Here is an 18,718-nt window from a genome sequence, read left to right as displayed (position 1 = left end):
TCTCTCTTTCTCTCTTTTTCTTTATCTTTGTCTTTATCTTTGTCTTTATCTTTGCCTCTCTATCTTTCCCTACCTAACTTTCTCTCTCAATTTCTTTCTTTCTTGCTTACTTTTATTTTTCTATTTTTCAATCTTTCTATCTTCTTCTATCTCTTTCTCTCCTTTTCAGTGTTTAAATATCTCTGTTTCATTCCCTCTCTTTCTCTTTCTGGATTTAAATCTCTTTATTTTTCTCTCTCTATCTTTTGTCTTTATTTTCTTGGTCAACATATTTCTCTTTTTTCTCTTTAATCCCTATTCTTCTCTTTCTTTCTCACTTTCCCTCTATCTTGCCTTCCATATTTTGTTGCCACGCTCTTTTTTTCATCCATTCTCTCTCTCTCTCTCTCTCTTTCTCTCTCTCTCTCTTTCCGTATTCCTCTCCTATCTTTCTCACTCTCTCTTTCTTTCTCTGTTTTTCTCTCTATCTCTACTTCTCTATCTTTCTCTCTATATATCTTTCTGTTTGTGTATCTTTCTTGCTCACCTTTTTCCATTTCTTTCTCTTTCTCTTCTATATATCATTCTCTTTCTTTTTCTTTCTCTCTATCCTTCTCACTATTTCTGTATACCTTTCTCTCACTTTTTCTTTCATTTTATCTCACCCTCTTTCGCTCTCTTTCCTTTTTCTTTCTGTCTCTCTGTATCTCTCTCGATCTTTCTCGAAACCGATCGAAACCGGTCAATAGGAGTGGCATCATTTCAGTGTTCCTTGCTTAGGTCAAGTTGAGTCATTTAGAAGTTTAAATTAAGTGAACATTCACAGCGTTTTGAAAAAATAAAAAGGCTAATATAAAACATGACCATATTACCTTTCCCAAATGAGTTAATTTTGAGCACGTGACAATAAACACTTTGAATCTTAATTGTTCATTATTATTGTTATTATTGTTATAATTATTATTAGATCATATAAAAAAATGAAAGAACCATTTGGTAGCCTTAAGTGCTAATTCTCAATAAAGAGCCCTCACTTTTTATTAGAAGAATAAACAGTGTCTTGATTTTGTAATTTAAGAAGATGAGAAATCACTCACCTGTGAGCATTGTATACCCGCCACAATATATATACATATATATTAGGGTGGTCCTTAATGGGGGTCGAAATTTTTTTTTTTGAAATATTGGGCTCTGACCCCCCGCATATGTTCTTATATCGATAAAAACACACTGTGTGCAATTTTGAACAATTTGGATAATATTTAGAGGTAGCTCAACGACTTTGAAATTTCCCAAAATGGTAAAATTTTGGCAATTTTCGAGAAAAAACGGAAATCTTAACCCTATGTGTACGGCGTTTTAGAACATCCAATTTCAGTCCATTGCTTATAATTGTAACACAAGAAAAGTTACAAGTAACTTTGTACACTAGGTCTGATATAATGTGCGAAAAATCCTTATTTTTCATACCAAAATTTCAGAGGCCTTGAGCGACCTCTAAATATCCTTTGATTTTGATGAAACTTTGCCTAATTACGTTTTGTATATATTGGAACATATTCAAGGGGTCAGAGCATGAAATTTTAAAAGTCGAAAAATAAGGACCACCCTAATATATATATATATATATATATATATATATATATATATATATATATATATATATATATATATATATATATATATATATATATATATATATATATATATATATATATATATATATATATATATATATATATATATATATATATATATATATATATACACATTATACACACAATTTACTGCAATTGTGGAAAACAACTATCAAAGAGGCTGAAAGAATTGTACTTGGTAAAACAAACACGAATTATCTTTGTTTTCATTAATATAGTCTGTTTTGCTGCACCTTAAGTGCTATTTTGTGTTTGTCATGTTTATTATCGGTAAATGATGAGAATTGCAATCACGAATAAGGGGAACCATTGACTGAGGGAGACAGGTATATGGCATTGTCCATTTAAACCCCACGCGTGGAAAAAGGCGCGCGGATGAGACGCCTCCGCGTACTCTCCATCTCTCATCAACCGAAAGAAAGGTGTGAGAGGAGGGGAAAAAGTGCTTACCTCGGTGAGGATGCGAGAGTGTTTCTTGCTTTCGGGAGCGACGAATGATGCTGATGATGAGAAGCATGCCAAAAGGTGGAGAACGCACTTTTGCCCACGGATTTTTTTAGAAAAATGAGAAAATAAAAAGAGTCCGCTTCGCACGCTGTGTCTCTCATTGACGGATGAATACAGGTGAAGAATGGAGTGGAATGTTGCCTCTCTACCTCGCGTGGACGCGGTCATGGTCGCGCGTGGAAGCAGAGGAAGAGAGAGAGGGAGAGAGAGAGAGAGAAAGAGAGAGAGAGAGAGAGACGGAATCTCAGTGGGAGGAGCCAAGTACGGTCAGGTGATCAGGTCAAGGTGCTCTCCTCGCTTATGGGCGTGGCCTAGACCATCAAGCACAATTCAGACATCAGCCATCCATCAATTGCCTTCAACACTTGCTGCTTCTTGCCTCCAAATCAGATTTGGGCTACAGAAAACCTCAGCTATATTGGACCTGGGATTGTGAGGTTGCTTTTGCTGCTGTCTATAATAGGGTAAATGCAGTAAATAATAACAAACAATATGTATTATCACAAAAATAAATCCAACCATAACAATATGATATTCATAATATAATATATTTTATAATTACACTACAGCATGTTCCAAAATGTTCGATTCTATTTTGTAGGCCAACATTTTTGCGAATTTTCATTTTAATGACCTCAAATTTGCACAGCATGCGTAGAAACGCCTACATTTTTTGGGTTTAACGTTTAGCATTACTATCTTTTCAGGTTTAGAAATGCCGTTCATTTAAATGGTTACCAGTAGCAGCAAGATAGTGGATATTTATGTCAGCGTCCTCCAAGTGAGGCTTATAATATATAAAATGAATACAAATTTCCTGAGCTATGAGTATATTTTTAAAAATGCACGTTTAAATAATAGTTCCTATATTTTTGATTATCATTTAAATCAACATTTTTTTTCCAAAGAGTGTCAAGTCAAGTCATGTTTACTTGTGATGCCCCTTAATCACAAAGAGTCTCAAAGGGCTGCACAGACCACAGATTATTGCGAACCACAGACTATCATGACACCATCCCCTGATCTAAAACCTACATCAGGGCAGATAATACCCAGATATTGTCAGCATAAAATATAGGTTATTCATATGCTATACAATAGAAGTGTGTTTTACGTTTAGATTTAAACATTTCCACTGAGGTTGCAGATCGGATCTAAAGGGGGAAGAGCATTCCACAACACCAGGGTCCGAATGGAGAACGCTCTCAAACCTGCAGATCTCTTCTTGGCTCTTGGGATCACTAGTAGACCAGCATTTGATGTGATCTGTTTTCACCTCCAAGTGGTTCTAAATAATACAGCTTTTAAATAATTTATTAAGTATTGATTTTATGTTCCAATCATGGGGTAGGTTTGCTTATGGCATTGAGAGGGAACACAACACATTGTTTGAGTGATCACGTATGATTGGTGCGGACAAAACAATGATTTCTCAATATCCTCCCAAATTAATACCAAAACCACGCCGTTGATTTATTCCAATTATAACTTTTTCATAACATTATTAGTATTGTAAATTATAACCCTTGATATGTTTTATTTATATGATTAATATTATGGAATTTACTTCTTAATTTATATTTTTTTAATATTAAGTTAAGGGACAGTAGGCAAAGAAAATGAGAGTCTTGTAAGAAGTGCAGGGCTGAGTGATGTTTTATAAATCAGCAAGCTGGAAACCATCAATTTTGTCTCAAACCAACACAGATGCCCCAAATATTCATAGTATTTGATAGAAATATCACATACTCATATGATTATTAAATTCATCCTTCCTTCTACAAAAACATTATAGTGTATTAAAAATCTGTTGAAATGTGTTTTCTTTAGTATTGGAATCCCTCAATTATCGCGGTTGAAGTCAAAGTCAGACACACAGACACACACAACATTTCTAAGGAACATTTGTAAGGCAAAGTAGTGAGGAAACATAAGATACATACATTTATGAACAATATGATTTTCATCCATCCATTATTTGCACCGCTTATCCTTAGTAGGGTCGCGTGGGTGCTGGAGCCCATCCTAGCTATTATGGGACAGCGGGCAGGGGACACCCTGAACTGGTCCCCGGCCAGTTGCAGGGCACAGAAAGACAAGCAACCATCCACTTGTTCATTCACACCGAGGGACATGCATCTTTTCTGAATGTGGGAGGAAATCGGAGTGCCCGGAGGAAACCCACGCTGGCAAGGGGAGAACATGCAAACTCCACAAGGGAAGGTTGCGGTAGCTGGACTTGAACCCTGCACCTCTGTACCGTGGGACTCCGCACTTACCACCCATCCACCGTGCGGCCCCAATACGATTTCCAGCCATTTCACAAAAATAATTACTAGTGAATCAGATTCAGTTAAAGTCAGGTTTAACTCCCATACACTGGCAACATCTGCTGCCTGTGTCTAGTTACTGGCTGTAGTGGTAGACTGCTGTGCCAGCTGGCTGCCAAAATTGTTGTACTATTTGCCGGGCTGCTACGTGCTACTATGCCAGACAGTGTATTGTAAAGAAAACTGGCCTAGTTGGTTGAGCATGTCGTATGTTGGATGTTACCTGTGTCAAGAAATAACACTTTGCCAACAATACAAAACAATTTCAAAGCTACATTAAGAGAGTCACAAAAAAATAGAATAAACTCTAGCACAATCAGAACCCGACAATGAACAAGGGCAAGCACACTGTTAGAACACTCTCTGGGAACAGATTTAAGGAGAAGGAAACCCACAATGTCAGAATGGCTTTCCGAAAAATAAATTTCGAGATAGACAACCAAGCAGCTTATGAGGGGTCATTGTGTGTCCAACCAGCCGATCAACAACACTGATGACGTACTGCTGCAGAGTGTTGCACCAGCTAGATAGCTGGAAAACATAAGAGAAACCAAATAGAGGGCAAGTGAAGGGTGCATTTATATTTCAGCAGCCCACTCGGACCGAGCGGGGAAGTCAGGGATCATGCCTGACGGCTTACGGACGCTCGTGTTCGGAGGGTGTGCTGACGGTCGTCAACTACGATTACATCATTATAATTTGACATTGCCGAGACTTATGTACAAAATGGTAAGTTTGTATGTGCAAATGCAGTAATAGCGAGTTTACTTCGGGCAATTAACCAACTCCAACTTTTGACTCACTTTCGAAGAACAAAGACATATTCAGAAATGTAAATCCATCAATTTTTGAAAAAAGTGACGCGAATAACATTGATGCATTTTCGTCCAATGTCGTAATGGGCAATACAGACGCCCCCCTACTTACGAACATTCGACTTATGCAAAATAGAAGATTCAAAAATATTCAGACATTGCTGTATGTTAGATTTTGTATTGTGTGCACCTTTTTCCGAGTAGAGGACAGTACTGTAGTGCTTCTTTCCGCCACATGGCGCTGTGAGAGGTCACCCAGCATCCACCCCGAAGACAAAATCCTGCTTCTACTTCCTTGTTTGTATGTAATGTAAACACACTGCAATGTATCTCTAGTGCGCTAAGAACTTTGACGTTTTCATTGTTTAATACCTCATGCATCCATTCGATATGGTTGGTGTAAAGTGTAAAGACAAGGCGAGTTGTTTCTTTTAAAATTAAAGTCAAGTCAAGTCAAATTTATTTATATAGCCCTTAATCACAAAAATGTCTCAAAGGACTGTACAGGATTACAATGACACAATTACCTGATCTCAAACCAACATGCGGGCAAGGAACAACTCAAAACCTCAGCGTGAGGAAAAAGCGAAACCTTGAGAAGGGACCTCACAAGTGGTATCGCCCTTCCAGGATGACCAGGGTGAATTACATTTAGCATTACAGTACACAAACATAGTAAACACTAGGTAACATGTTGAAAATTCGGACATTACTGTATGTTAGATTTTGTATTGTGTGCACCTTTTTCCGAGTAGAGGACAGTACTGTAGTGCTTCTTTCCGCTACGCGGGATAAGAAAGCTTGATGCGGTTGAGAAAATGGTTGGATCGCTTTTTTTTGGGTCCACTTTTTACCACAGAGGAGGAATTTGCCTTACTCTTGAAGCACAACCTCTAAAAGTAAGTTAAACTCAACTTTATTCATCTTTATAGTCAAGTCCTTCATCACAAGGAGTCTCAAAGGGCTTCAAAGACCACAGAATGTCAACACCTAATGTGTTGCTATTTTTTTCAGTATTATGTTTATCATTTATCCTGCTTTGTAACGTTATAGCGCATATTATTTTATTAAATGTTTATATTTCAGTTTCAAAACAATACAGACCTGTGTGACCACTGGCTGTTGTTTGCAGAATCCCCGTCACTTAGGTTTTTCACTATGCACATCAAGAATTCTTAACATTTTTTTCAAAAATGTTACAAAAGATGGCGGAACAAGCTATTTTATTTTATTTACCAAATGGAAATAAAAGTACAATTCCATCTTTCTTTGAGTTGAGTGCAGTTCATATTTAGTGTAGACAGTCGTCACTGCCCCCTGTTGTTTGGGAGAATATCTGAAAACACCTAGCTTAGTCCTATCATACATCACGGCCTTTTAAAATCAAAATACAATAAAAAAGACATAACTATATTAAAAATAATGCAAATTGAAGGAAACTCACTCATAAATCATAATTTGAGCTTTCACTTAATTAGGTTTGTTTATTTCGATAATAATGTTGATTGATTGGCGGACTTTTCATAGTCATTATTGGATCTAAAAAAGCTAAAAATGTAATTAATAAGTTCATAACCTGTGGAGTACATATATATTGTTTACAATTTGCATTGCTTGTGTTGTTCTTTCTCTCTTGTAATAAAATGCAAACATTTAGTTTCGGAAAATTAATATCTGTGACTTACTGGTCCCTTTCATACTATACTTAACAACTTGTATGCTAAAGGTAATAAAGAGTAATATACACTAGAAAAAAATAGGAATCAAAATGTTAGAAATACATCATAAATGCGTCATTGAATAGATTAGCATTTGTTAGGTTCCTTTGTTTGTGAATTTTAGTCTAGTTATATATATACCACAGCCATATCCCGTAGTGGGAGGTGGCTAGAGTCATTTCTGACTCTTTTTGGAAGATTGATTTAGAGGAAGGGATTCCCAGCCCCCTCGCTCAACCCAACTGAGGTGTTGGGAGTCATTAGGTGACCAAACCCCCCAATTCCAACCCCTAATGCTGAACGCCAAGCAGGGAGGCAACAGGTACCAATGTTTTAGTCTTAGGTATGACCCAGCCGAGGCTTGAACCACAACCTCCCAGTCTCGGGGCGGGCGCCATAACCACAAGGCCACCGAGCTTTTGTGAATTTTAGTCTAGTTAGTAAGTCTATTGTTGCACTTTATTACTTCAGATTATTTTAAAAACACTGTTACAGATTCTCAACACTGCAATTTAGCTGCACTATATTTGTGTGTTTGCAATGTTTGATAGGAAAACAGTCAAAACGATAAATACAAAATAAAAATCACAGCACACTTTTTTATTGTTAACAGTTTAGCAGAAAAAACAGGCATCATGAAAATTCATGTCACTGCTCATAACCATATTTAGTTGTGATTGTATAACGGTATTTATTTAATCATGATTGCATAATTCCTTCATTATTTCACTTGTGCTCTGCTTCGCGGCCAGATGTGGCCTTGAGCGTTATCGCATCTGTGCCCGTTAAAACCTGCTAGAACCGGTTAAAAAAGACACCTATTGTACAGTAGAAAATTCCATCCATTCCACGTTGCACCATAAGTTTGTTAGGTTTAATAAGAAAACACAGGACAAAAGGATTCATTGAGAGTAAATTTTATCACCAGCCTTCTCACTGTTAACTGTTAGAGAAGGAAGTCGCCTAACTTTTGAAGCTTTACTTCCATAAGTAAGTTAAACTTAACATTATTTATCTTTATAGAGCATATTATTTATTTTTTTAGTACAAAACAATACAGGTTACAAAACATCGCACTGAAGCATCTTACGAATGAATTCAGCTTACGAATGATCATCTCGTTTGTTGGTAGGGCAGCGTCTGTATTCTACTTCTAACAAAACAATCAACATTTATATCTGTGCAAGTTATATTTCATACATGTGGAGAGTTCAAGCTATAGTCACAATAGTCACCACTAAATGTTAGTGCTTTTCATGATTTGCTATTTATCCTGCGATGTATTCGTGCAACAGAAAAGCAGGAGAATGTGCAAAAAGTTGACCTTAGATTATAAACAGTTATTTTTGTCACTGCCCATATTAAGTGATAATTGTATGATTGCTTCATTTGTTCAGTTGCGGTTTGTTTTGTGACCAAATGTGGCTTTTAGCGTTATTGCTTCAGTGTCAGTTGATACCTGCTAAAACCAGTATATTGTATTATTCTAGATTGGAAAATTCTATCGTTTGAGTTTTTGGCTTTATTTCAGATTCTGGACGGCCCAATAAGTATGTTTGTAAGTTATTTGTGTCTTAGCACTTGTGACCTGCTACAGAAAGGTCTGCCACTCATTTGTGCCCAGAATATTTTGCAAATAAACTTATCAACGGAATTGTTCATCGTTTCCAGCTTGTATTTCAAATGACCAACATTTTCACTACCCAAAATCAAAACACATGGAGAAAAAAAGTTTCCCTTAAAAATGTTTACTCTTATACTTAAAATGATATAAAATAAGAGTATCTATGAAAAATCAAAATGTATTGAGGTGCCCGCTGCTTTCATTTGCTGCCGCTTAAATGCTTTCAACCCACACCAATGGTCGCAGCAAGATTGCCCTCAGGGCCAAATCATGTTGACATCATAGTCACTGCTCATTCTTGTTCCATCCCAGCCTAAAAAAAAAGGGAAGAAAAAAAAGGAAACACTCTTGATGATGAAATTTTCATTAAGCAGATAAAACTAAGCCTAGTTTCCGACTCCCCCGGCAACTTGCATCAGCTCGTACAGATAGATCAATCCCAAAGCCCGATGAGGACTGATGTCTTGTTCGCTGAGGGAACCTAATATGTTTGTAGTGGATCCTCCCCGAGGTATGCATGTAGCATAAAGTCGCATGCTGTTTCGCGAATCAGCCACTCTTCTTCATCACAGCATGTCATCGTCCTTTATCTGTCAATACAATGAGGCCCCTGTTTGAGTACTACAAAAGGCTCAGAGACAAGAGATACCGCATGGGAATTCGTGGCAGCGGTGAGATCTGTTCTAAGACGCTGCGGCATATAAAGTCGAATCATGCGTCTTCGCTGACCATCACAGCACTCGCTAGCGTTGCTTTAATTTGCATTACAACCCGAGGTGTTAAATTGGTTCTTTGGAATGTCGGTCAGATCTGACACTACCTCCCTCAAGGCCTATTAGATGACTTATTCTGATCGGGCGAGTTCTTGAGTTATCTCCGCCGTCACCAAGAGCCCGTTCAAATCCAATAATGGCCTCATGATTAGTTGATTCGTGAAATATTTTCAGTGCTTCACAATGTTTTTATCTCCTGAAGTTACTCACGAGGGACAACATGAGATATGGAGTGTTAAGTTTTGGGATTGATGGACCCATGTGGGAGGAAGCAGGAACAGTGGCAGGGGTTCTCACAATAAAAGATGGTATTTATTAACAAAACCAGAAACTAAGTGACGAATTGACAAGGGGGCAGAAAACAGATGACGTGTCCAAAAAAAATCAAATCTGACTTAGTCCAAACCAGAAACAAAGACGCAACCGAAGATTGATTGGTGTTGGAACAGTCTGTAGTTGTTCAATCCATGCGTAAGTGTGTTCTCTGCGTCCTCGTGATTTGTACAATTAGAACCAATTAGTGTTCCACTTAATGATTCACCTTCTTACTTCCATTGTTTCTTCGTTGACATTTATTTAGTATTTCTACATTATTTATCTAGGATACATAGTCAAGGCCAAAGTAGATCCTAGTAAGCTCGGTTGTTCTGTTTCTGTACACTGTGTCCTTTCCTGTGAATAAGAACTTTTCCAAGCATCTTATTTTGTGTCTCCATTAGTGACATAGCCTTACAACATTGTCTCAAAATGTTCCTAATGTCTGAAACTGTCATAAGCCAAGTACTACCAGTAAATGTTTTCGTTTTATGTTCACTGTCATCTAAAAATTAAATAGAATAGAATAGAATAGAATAGAATAGAATATGCCTTTATTGTCATTGTTACAACATGGGATATATTGTAACAACAAAATTGGATAACTCCAGTTCCACATTTTACAGTGAGGATAATGAAACAAAGAGATAAAGGAACAAAGAACATGTTTTAACTGTCTTTGTTGTAAATAGGCTCTGCTTCCTCCGGGGGGTGGGGGTAATGAGGGGGGTGAGGGACAAACAGAAATGTTGGATCGAACTGGATGTTTGATCTTACAGTACACACAGTCCAGTGTATTTTCCCGAATATTTTCCCGAATTGCTCAGTCCACGTATTGAATGGATTTGGGGAGTACAGTCCATAAACATGCCCGATTAAAGTCGCCGGCGACGATAAAAGCTCCGCTGGGGTGTGCAAGCTGCTGTTTATTGATAGCAGCGGGCAGGAGATTTAGCGCTATAATAACGTTAGCATAAACAGCAAGCACAATGACCACAGTTAGCTCTCCCGGTAGATAGAAGTGTCTGCACGATACTGCTAAAATCTCCATATCGAGTGAGCAGTGTGTGTCAATGATTCGGCTTTTATTGTAGCGCGTAGTCTCCAACCCCTGTTTTTACCGGAGTCTCCGTCTCGTTCGTGCTGGTGAAGCGTGCGTCCTGCTAGTTGTAATGCGGCGTCGGGAAAGCCAAGACTCCGTGATGACAAAAATACTCCAATTCCGGACGTTGTTGGTGGCGATCCGCAGCTCAACTTCACTCATTGTGGACGATGAATCTGATGTTTAGAATTAATGTGGTCACTTGTGTCTAAAGAACTCGTGACACCTAAATGTAAGTCTGTAAGACTCAATTCAACTACTATGACTTAGATCATGGGTCTCCAACCTTTTTCAAGCTGAGAGCTCATTTTTGTTACTCATTAACGCAATGGGCACCTAGTTTGATCTGCATTTCAAAAATAACAATTTATCATGCCATTTCTATGTTGTTACGATAATTTTATCAGGTAATTATTGGAAGAAGTGAAGAGTAGACTTAGTCAACCAGAAATCACAATGACCTAGTATTGGTGAGCTATTTTCAGAACAGGTCTGCGGGCACCTTAGACTGCTCTTGAAGGTACCCTGGTGCCCGCGTGCACCACGTTGGAGACCCCTGACTTAGACCAAGCCATTCATACCCATACCCCTGTAAACCACCATTAACTTATCCAAGGTATCCAAAGTGATTATAATACTGTAGTTCTTATGACCTGGTTTATCAAGCTGACCCATCTAGCACCAAATGTCTTTTAGAGGTTGGTTTTGTGAAAAAAATCTGGACCGGGCCATTTTAGACCTGATTTAGTCTAAAAAATTATGTTTTAACTGAGTTGTTTTATGTCTTAACAAAGAATACAAGAAGAGTACAAGAACAGGCATTGTTCTGTTTACCTTGTACAATGTGTTTGAAATTTAACCCCAAAAAGTTGATGATATACATTTTTCAAAGACTCTAAATCTATTTCACTTTCCAACGAAATAAGGACTTATTTTGGACGTAACACCATTTTTATCACTCCAAGTTTTTCCAGTATAAGAGGAAAGTGATCGACCACTATTGGCACTAATTGAGATTGTTCACTGCAATTTTTCTCGTAGCTGCAAAAATGTGAGCAACAAAGTATGAATGGAGGTTTCACTGAAGAGGAAACTGATCACTTCCTTCCTCTTTGACCTCTTCCTTGACTGCTCATTGAGCCTCCACAATTTACTTGAATCGCAGATCGCGCTGATTATCCAACATAAAAGGTCAGAACCTTTCGCCACTTCATGGGAGTTTAATATGATCTAATGGTATTACATTAGAGCAAATGAGACAGTGATGTTTGTTGTTGCTGTAGATACCGATAAGACCATACTCACAAACTAAATTTGGAATTTATACACAAAACATTTTTTGTGCTTGATTATCAAAGTGTAAAAAACAAGGGCCATAATAACATTTTTCCTTCATAATTTTCATATTTTTGCAAAATAAATTCCAAGCTATTACATTTTAATAGTTTAATGTAATCATTTCAATATTAAAACATGAGAAATGATCATGTGAAGTTTTCAATTTTAAAAGGAGAAGCATGTAAATATAAAAATGATTATGTAAAACCACAAAAGTGATTCAGAGTTATGTAAATGTATGAAACATATTACTTTGACCTAATGAGATGATCTTTTTTGAAAGAGGAAAATCAGAATATTAAGGAGAAGTCATAGAATCAACCATATAATAAACTGCAATATCCTCCTCTACACCTACATGGCCATTCACAACCTTGTCCATCTCTTCCTGTCTGACCTCCTTCACATTGCTGCGCCATCCCACATACTCAGATCATCATCCTTGCTCTATTTCACTATACCGTTGCCAGTCTCAGCTCCATGCGGAGCAGATCTCTCAGCCACTCTGCTCCTCAGTTCTGGAACTCATTGCCGCCTGCCACCCTGTCTACTTTCAAATCCGGACTTAGAACTCACCTCTTCAGACTTGCCTTTTTTATGCATCTGGCCGATATACCGCCCCCTTTTAACTCGAATGTGTTTTTATTTGCTATTTATTACTTGCTTGTTTTTTTTTCTTGCTTTATTGTTGTTTGTTACTCTCTGTTCAGCGATCTTGGGTGTCCTGAAGGTAGCTTTGAAGTAGACTGCATTATTATTATTATTGATATTATTATTACTTCATTTTTAGATGAGGATTTTCCGATTTTTACATGATACAAGTTCATTCATTCATTTTCCGAACAGAGTTATCGTACAATTTTAACGGTTTGATGTGATAAATTTAACATTAAAACAAAAAGGTTATTATGTGAAGGTTAGAACATGATCATGTAAAAATTAGAAAAATATGAAGACATGTAAGAAATCATCATGTAAAACTCAAAATGATCATGTAAAAACGTTATCCAAAAAAAACCTCTCCATGTCAAAAGGAAGGGCTTTTCACGTTAACTTTGTATAATTTTCACAATTTGGTGTAATAATTTTCTAATAAAACATGGAATATACAGCGTTAAAGTGAGGAAAATATTTTAAAAAAAAAGGAAAATATTATACCAAAATATGAAACTTATGAGAAATAATGACATTCTGAAAGTCAAACGGTAGATACGTAAAAAAAATTCGGGATGTCGAAAATTATCCGGACATTGCTGTGAACCTTTTTCCGAGTACAAGACATTACTGTAGTGCTTCTTTCTGCCTCTCCCGGCATGTGGCGCTGTGAGAGGTCACCAAGGATCCACCCCAAAGAAGAAATCCTCTTCCTAGTTCATGTGTAAACATGCTATACTGTATCTCCAGCGCGCTAAGAACTAAGACATTTTATTGTTGAAACTTGTGCATCCATTTAATATGGTTGATGTAAAGTGTAAAGAAGAGGTGAGCCGTTTCGCTTGAAACAAAAGTGGAATAAGAAAGCTTAATGCGGTTGGGAAATTGTTGGATCGCTTTTTTTCGACCACTTTCGACCACGGAGAAGGAAGTCGCCTAACTCTTGAAGCTCTCCTTCCATAAGTAAGTTAAACTTAAAATTATTTATCCTTATAGAGCATATTATTTTATGAAATCTTTATTTTTTTTTAAGTACAAAAGAATACAGGTTACAAAACATCGCACTGAAGCATCTTACGAAAAAATTCAGCTTACGAATGATCGTCTCATTTGTTGCTAGGGCAGCGTCTGTATTCTACCTGAAACAAAACAATCCAAATTCATATATGTGCAAGTTATAATTCATATATGCGGAGAGTTCAAGCTGTAGTCACAATAGTCACCACTAAATGTTAGTGCTTTCCATGATTTGCTATTTATCCTGCGATGTTTTCGTGCAACAGAAAAGCAAACACTATTGGAGGCAAATTTGATCAATCACATGGCTCACAGGATTTGACCAGGCTAAAGCTCACTCATATGTGTTAATAATGTGATTTTATTGGTACAGTTTATTGTTGTGCCATATTTACCCCTCCCGTAGTACTAGTTAACATTAATGGAAAACCGTTGGGTGTGTTTACCCGAACAACTGAGCAAATATGAGTTTCTAAGTTGCATTAAAATCCCCAATTTACAGAAATTTGCACTGTTGACCAAAACTGGGCCCTTTGCCTGTTTAATGAGCTTTAACGTGCATCAAAACTGCAATAATTAACCCGCACACCCTTCTTTTTCAAATAGCCCTTTCTTTGCATGTATGGCAGATTAACTTAGCTCAGAAAAAGCAGCAAAATGATAACTTTGCTTTAGTTCACACATTCTCAGGTGACAATATGGCACCTATTGCCGTGTGAAGCACGTTTAGAGAACCTTCAGGCTGATCTTACTTGCTAGTCTGGCATGTGAAAATGACTTTTTCTGTGGGAGTATCTCACCTATGTGAAATATGCCCCGACTGCAGGAGTTCATTATTCTGCAACCGACCTGCTGGAGGCCGAGCTCGCAAACGACCAGGCAGGCTTCGAACTCTATTCGGAAGTGTAAATGATGAATGTGTGATGTGTTCTCACATGACCCAAGTTCAACCAGCTATTACCAAGCCGTCGATGAAGCCAACGTCTTCGCGCAAGCCAAATTTGAGTGGTCAGGCTACGTATTGTTTCCTGGTAATTTAAACGGACACTTTGTATTATTAAGTTCCTCCTAGCAGTGAAGAAAAATCTCATTTTTTTAAGGAAAACAGTATTGATATGTATGATGAGAAGAAAAAAGCTTAACTGTTAAGTCGAGTTATTTTTTTTTGTATAATCACAAGGAGTCTCAAAGGGCTGCCACAGATGATTGCAAACTAGAGGTAAGATCGGGCCCAAAAAAAGCACCCGAGCCCGACGCAGGCCCGAGGGGTATTAAACCCGACCCGGACCGAGCCCGACTAATTAACTGGATTTGCTGGCCCGGCCCGAGGGGGCCCGAAATTACATATTTTATTTATAAGGAGGGGTGATTTATGATAACAAATTAAACTCTGCCTTTTGTTACAACATCTAGGCCTAAGTTAAATAAAACTGTATAAACATTTACATCTTTTATATTTCTGTGTCTGCACTGCAGATGTTACATTAAGCGACAATCTGTCATTGACGGTTTTTTTTTTTGAGGTAGCGAAAACATTTAAGGGCGTCCGTCATTTTGACGACTTGATCATTGGGCCATAATCCACAGCAGCAGTAGTAGTACGTCCTTAAGATTTTAGCGCGGCACTATCATTGAGGGGGTGTTGACGTGTTGTGCCCTTTTCCGACTCCTATGCAAATCCCCCCCCCCCCAGATCGTATTCTATATAAAACGCTTATTAAAACAATAAAGCGAGCTAATTATAATAATTGGGAGATCCTAGTCTATATAACGCGTTTATTTAAACAATAAAGCGTGATTTTATTCTGCAAATTGCGTTTTTTAACGCGGATGAAAATGTCACCAACGTCAATGTACACTTCCAACAAAAGCGATCGTATTCTATATAAAACGCTTATTAAAACTCTTACCAGAGTGCGTTTTCCTCGTCAGTTCTCCTCTCTTGAGTTTATCCTTAACTTCTTGTTGGTCCGACTCCATATCGGGGACACCAGGCCAAAATCACGCGAATTTGCGGAGGGGAAGATTATTAAGAGGACAGCATTCACGTCACGTCACGTGCACAGAGCATGCTCTGGCTCCGTTAAAAGCAATTACAGCTCCTTCTCCGTTTTATCCAAATTATTTATTTTATAACAAGTATTCCTTGGTCTAGTATCCATACATAGTTTAAGTATATATTTTTAATGAACATATATTTATAATTATTAATTAATTTAAAAAAAAAAAAAAAAAAAAAAAAAAAAAAAAAAAGCAGGACCGAACCCGACCCGACCCGACCGTATGACTGACATTTCAGGCCCGACCCGGCCCGAAATTGCCTCGGGTTCGGGTTCGGGTTCGGGCTCGGGCCATGAATCTTAGCTCTATTGCAAACCACAGACTATTATTACACCATCCCCTGATCTGGAACCAACATGAGGGCAAGGAAAAACTCAAAAACCTCAACATGAGGAAAATGAAGAAACCTTGAGAAGGGACCACACATGAGGTTATCCCTCTTCCAGGAAGACCAGGCTGCAATGGATGTTGCATTAACAACTAACACACAAATATTGTCAACTTAAAATATAGGTCATTTATATGCTATAGAATAGAAATGTGTTTTAAGCCTGGATTTCCAGTTCCACTGAGGTTGCAGAACTATCATTTAACTTGCACTTTTGGAAATACATATACTGTAGGTTGAGACATTTGCATTTATTTTACATATAATGAGCCTCACCTTTGCCAGCTATCTTGCTGCTAAGGGTACCCAATTTTTATTCATCATGCTTTTTAATTTTTTCTTTATTTTTTTTCCTTTATCATATTGCTTGCTGCTCTTTTTTCCTTTTTTTTTTCCTTCTTTTTTATTTTTTCCTCTTATTTCTTTTGTTACGTTTCTGCTTTTTTATTGTATTTTTTATTTCATTTGTGTTTGTTTTTTTGTTTTCCAATTATCTTTTTTCTTTCTTCTTGGACCTTTTATTTTGTTTTTCTTCTTTTTTAAGTTTCCTATTGTTCCCTTTTTCTTTACTTTTCTTTTTCATTCTTTTTCCTTTTTTCTTGTGTTATTTTCATGTTCTATTTTTGTTCTCTATTTCTTTCTTCCCCTTTACTTCTTTACTTTCCCTTTTCCCCCTTTGTATTCCTTTTTTAATCGTTACCCCGGATGGGCAAAGAAATGTGTAGAAAAATTATGCATTTTGGCCACTTTTAGTTTCCGTAGTTTGTGTTCTTCGTTTCTCTTTTTCACACTCATTTTCAATGCACATTTAATAGCCAAAGACAACACCCTGTTCCTTAAAGGGATCTGTTGCACCTGACAGGAGACAGAGGTCAAAGAAGGGGGTCGCCAGGGTGATAAGAGTCCCAAATTACATTGTCTGAAATGTCTTCGAAATTGGGCAGAGAGCAGCTGATTATTGTCTGTGCTGTGTTGATGACTCTCTGTAAGGGTTTCCTTGGTTATTTTCATGCACACCGGACGTCAGGCAACAATTCCCGCCTGTAATTCTGAAATATAATATATATTTTGCATGTGTTTGAATATTCATTAGACTTTAAGGTGTGACAAATAACCACACTAATGGCCAAACAGTGGATTCAATTCAAGCTGCAATTATGGGAAAGCACAGACTTCTGCAAATGGACTCGGACATTTATCACCCATTTATGCACCCTAGAGCCGTAATTCAGCACAGCTGCACAAATCTCATAATGCAAAAGCACATGTATAGAGCAGAGGGCTTTGACAGTCTTATGTTATTGCGTGCATGCATGGGCCTAATTATTCTGGCTGTTGAAAAACCGCGCTTTGCACACAAAGGTGAGTTTCTACTCTTATTACTCATCACCCTTTTTGGTTGTCATCTATAATTACGGAGCTGTCAGAGTTCTTTACATAAAAGCAAACACAATAATATTATTAATAATAATCAATAAATAATCATAAATTGTGTAGAGAGAGTCCAATCTGTCAAGCTCTTAGGTGTGCACATCTTCAAGGACCTCTCCTGGTTTGCCGACACCAGAACTTTGGTTGGGAAGGCCCAGCATCTCCACTTATTGAATGTGCTCAGGTTGATCAACCTGGAACGGTAAATGCTGGTGTCCTCCTAGAGGAGGGGTCGCCAATCTTGTGCTATTATCACGTGTCCACGGGCCCATTCTAAAAATAGACCTCATCACGAAATATCAATGTCTAAAATATGATTAAATTGCGTTACATTCACTTGAGTCAGTTTTGGGACAATTTTGTACTTCTAGGAGTATTTTTAAATCCCTTTACTCTTACGTTTACTTGAGTAAATTTGTAAAGAAAAAACAGTACTTTTATTCCACTAAATTAGACAACAGTGAAGTCCATAGTTCGTTACTTAATAAATCCCCTCCAGGTAAGTACGCGTCTGTCTGTCTTCGCTAAAGCATATATATTACGACAGAGACCTCCGCCAGGCTCTAAAATGTTTAACCAAACGCAGCAGCCCCATCACATGACCGTATTCAACTTCAGAGGGGGAAATTGTGTTTACGGATGAAACAGATAGGAAATGTCGCTTATTAATACCTACTATGAAAACACAGAAGAGGAGGAGCATCTCTGGCCTCACATCAAAAGCATGTTCCCCTTAAAACGGATGCCAAACACCAGTTACAATATACAATGTCTCCTTTGTTCACGTTCACGGCTAGCTTGTTGTTCTGCTTGTAGACCCTGTTAAGATAAGTAAAGGGGCTTTAAATGTGCTAATTGGTGCTACATGTGCTTAATTGATTTATTTGAATTATCCTATTTTCATTTTGTTTATTAAAGCACTTGAATTTACATTGATTATTTCAATCTACTTTTAAATTAAATTTATTTTTTTTATCTGATTGGATGGACTTAATAACAATAATAATT

At 37.5% G+C, this 18,718-nt stretch overlaps 1 protein-coding gene across 1 annotated transcript in view; it reads right to left on the bottom strand.

The window, feature by feature from the left end:
• The window catches only part of hs3st1l1 (heparan sulfate (glucosamine) 3-O-sulfotransferase 1-like1), a 63,316-nt gene extending 60,991 nt beyond the window's left edge, over positions 1-2,325 (bottom strand). The window contains exon 1 of the mRNA XM_088351047.1: positions 2,088-2,325. The gene's annotated coding sequence lies outside the window, so the exon portion shown is untranslated. The remainder of the gene's footprint in view (positions 1-2,087) is intronic.
• Positions 2,326-18,718: the final 16,393 nt, after the last annotated feature.

Source organism: Urocampus carinirostris, chromosome 13 (assembly GCF_059441175.1).
Source record: "Urocampus carinirostris isolate Australia breed hairy pipefish chromosome 13, RoL_Ucar_1.0, whole genome shotgun sequence".
NCBI classification, from domain to species: domain Eukaryota; kingdom Metazoa; phylum Chordata; class Actinopteri; order Syngnathiformes; family Syngnathidae; genus Urocampus; species Urocampus carinirostris.
Note: the sequence above shows the minus strand (reverse complement) of the source record. Positions and strands in the feature narration are given on the sequence as shown.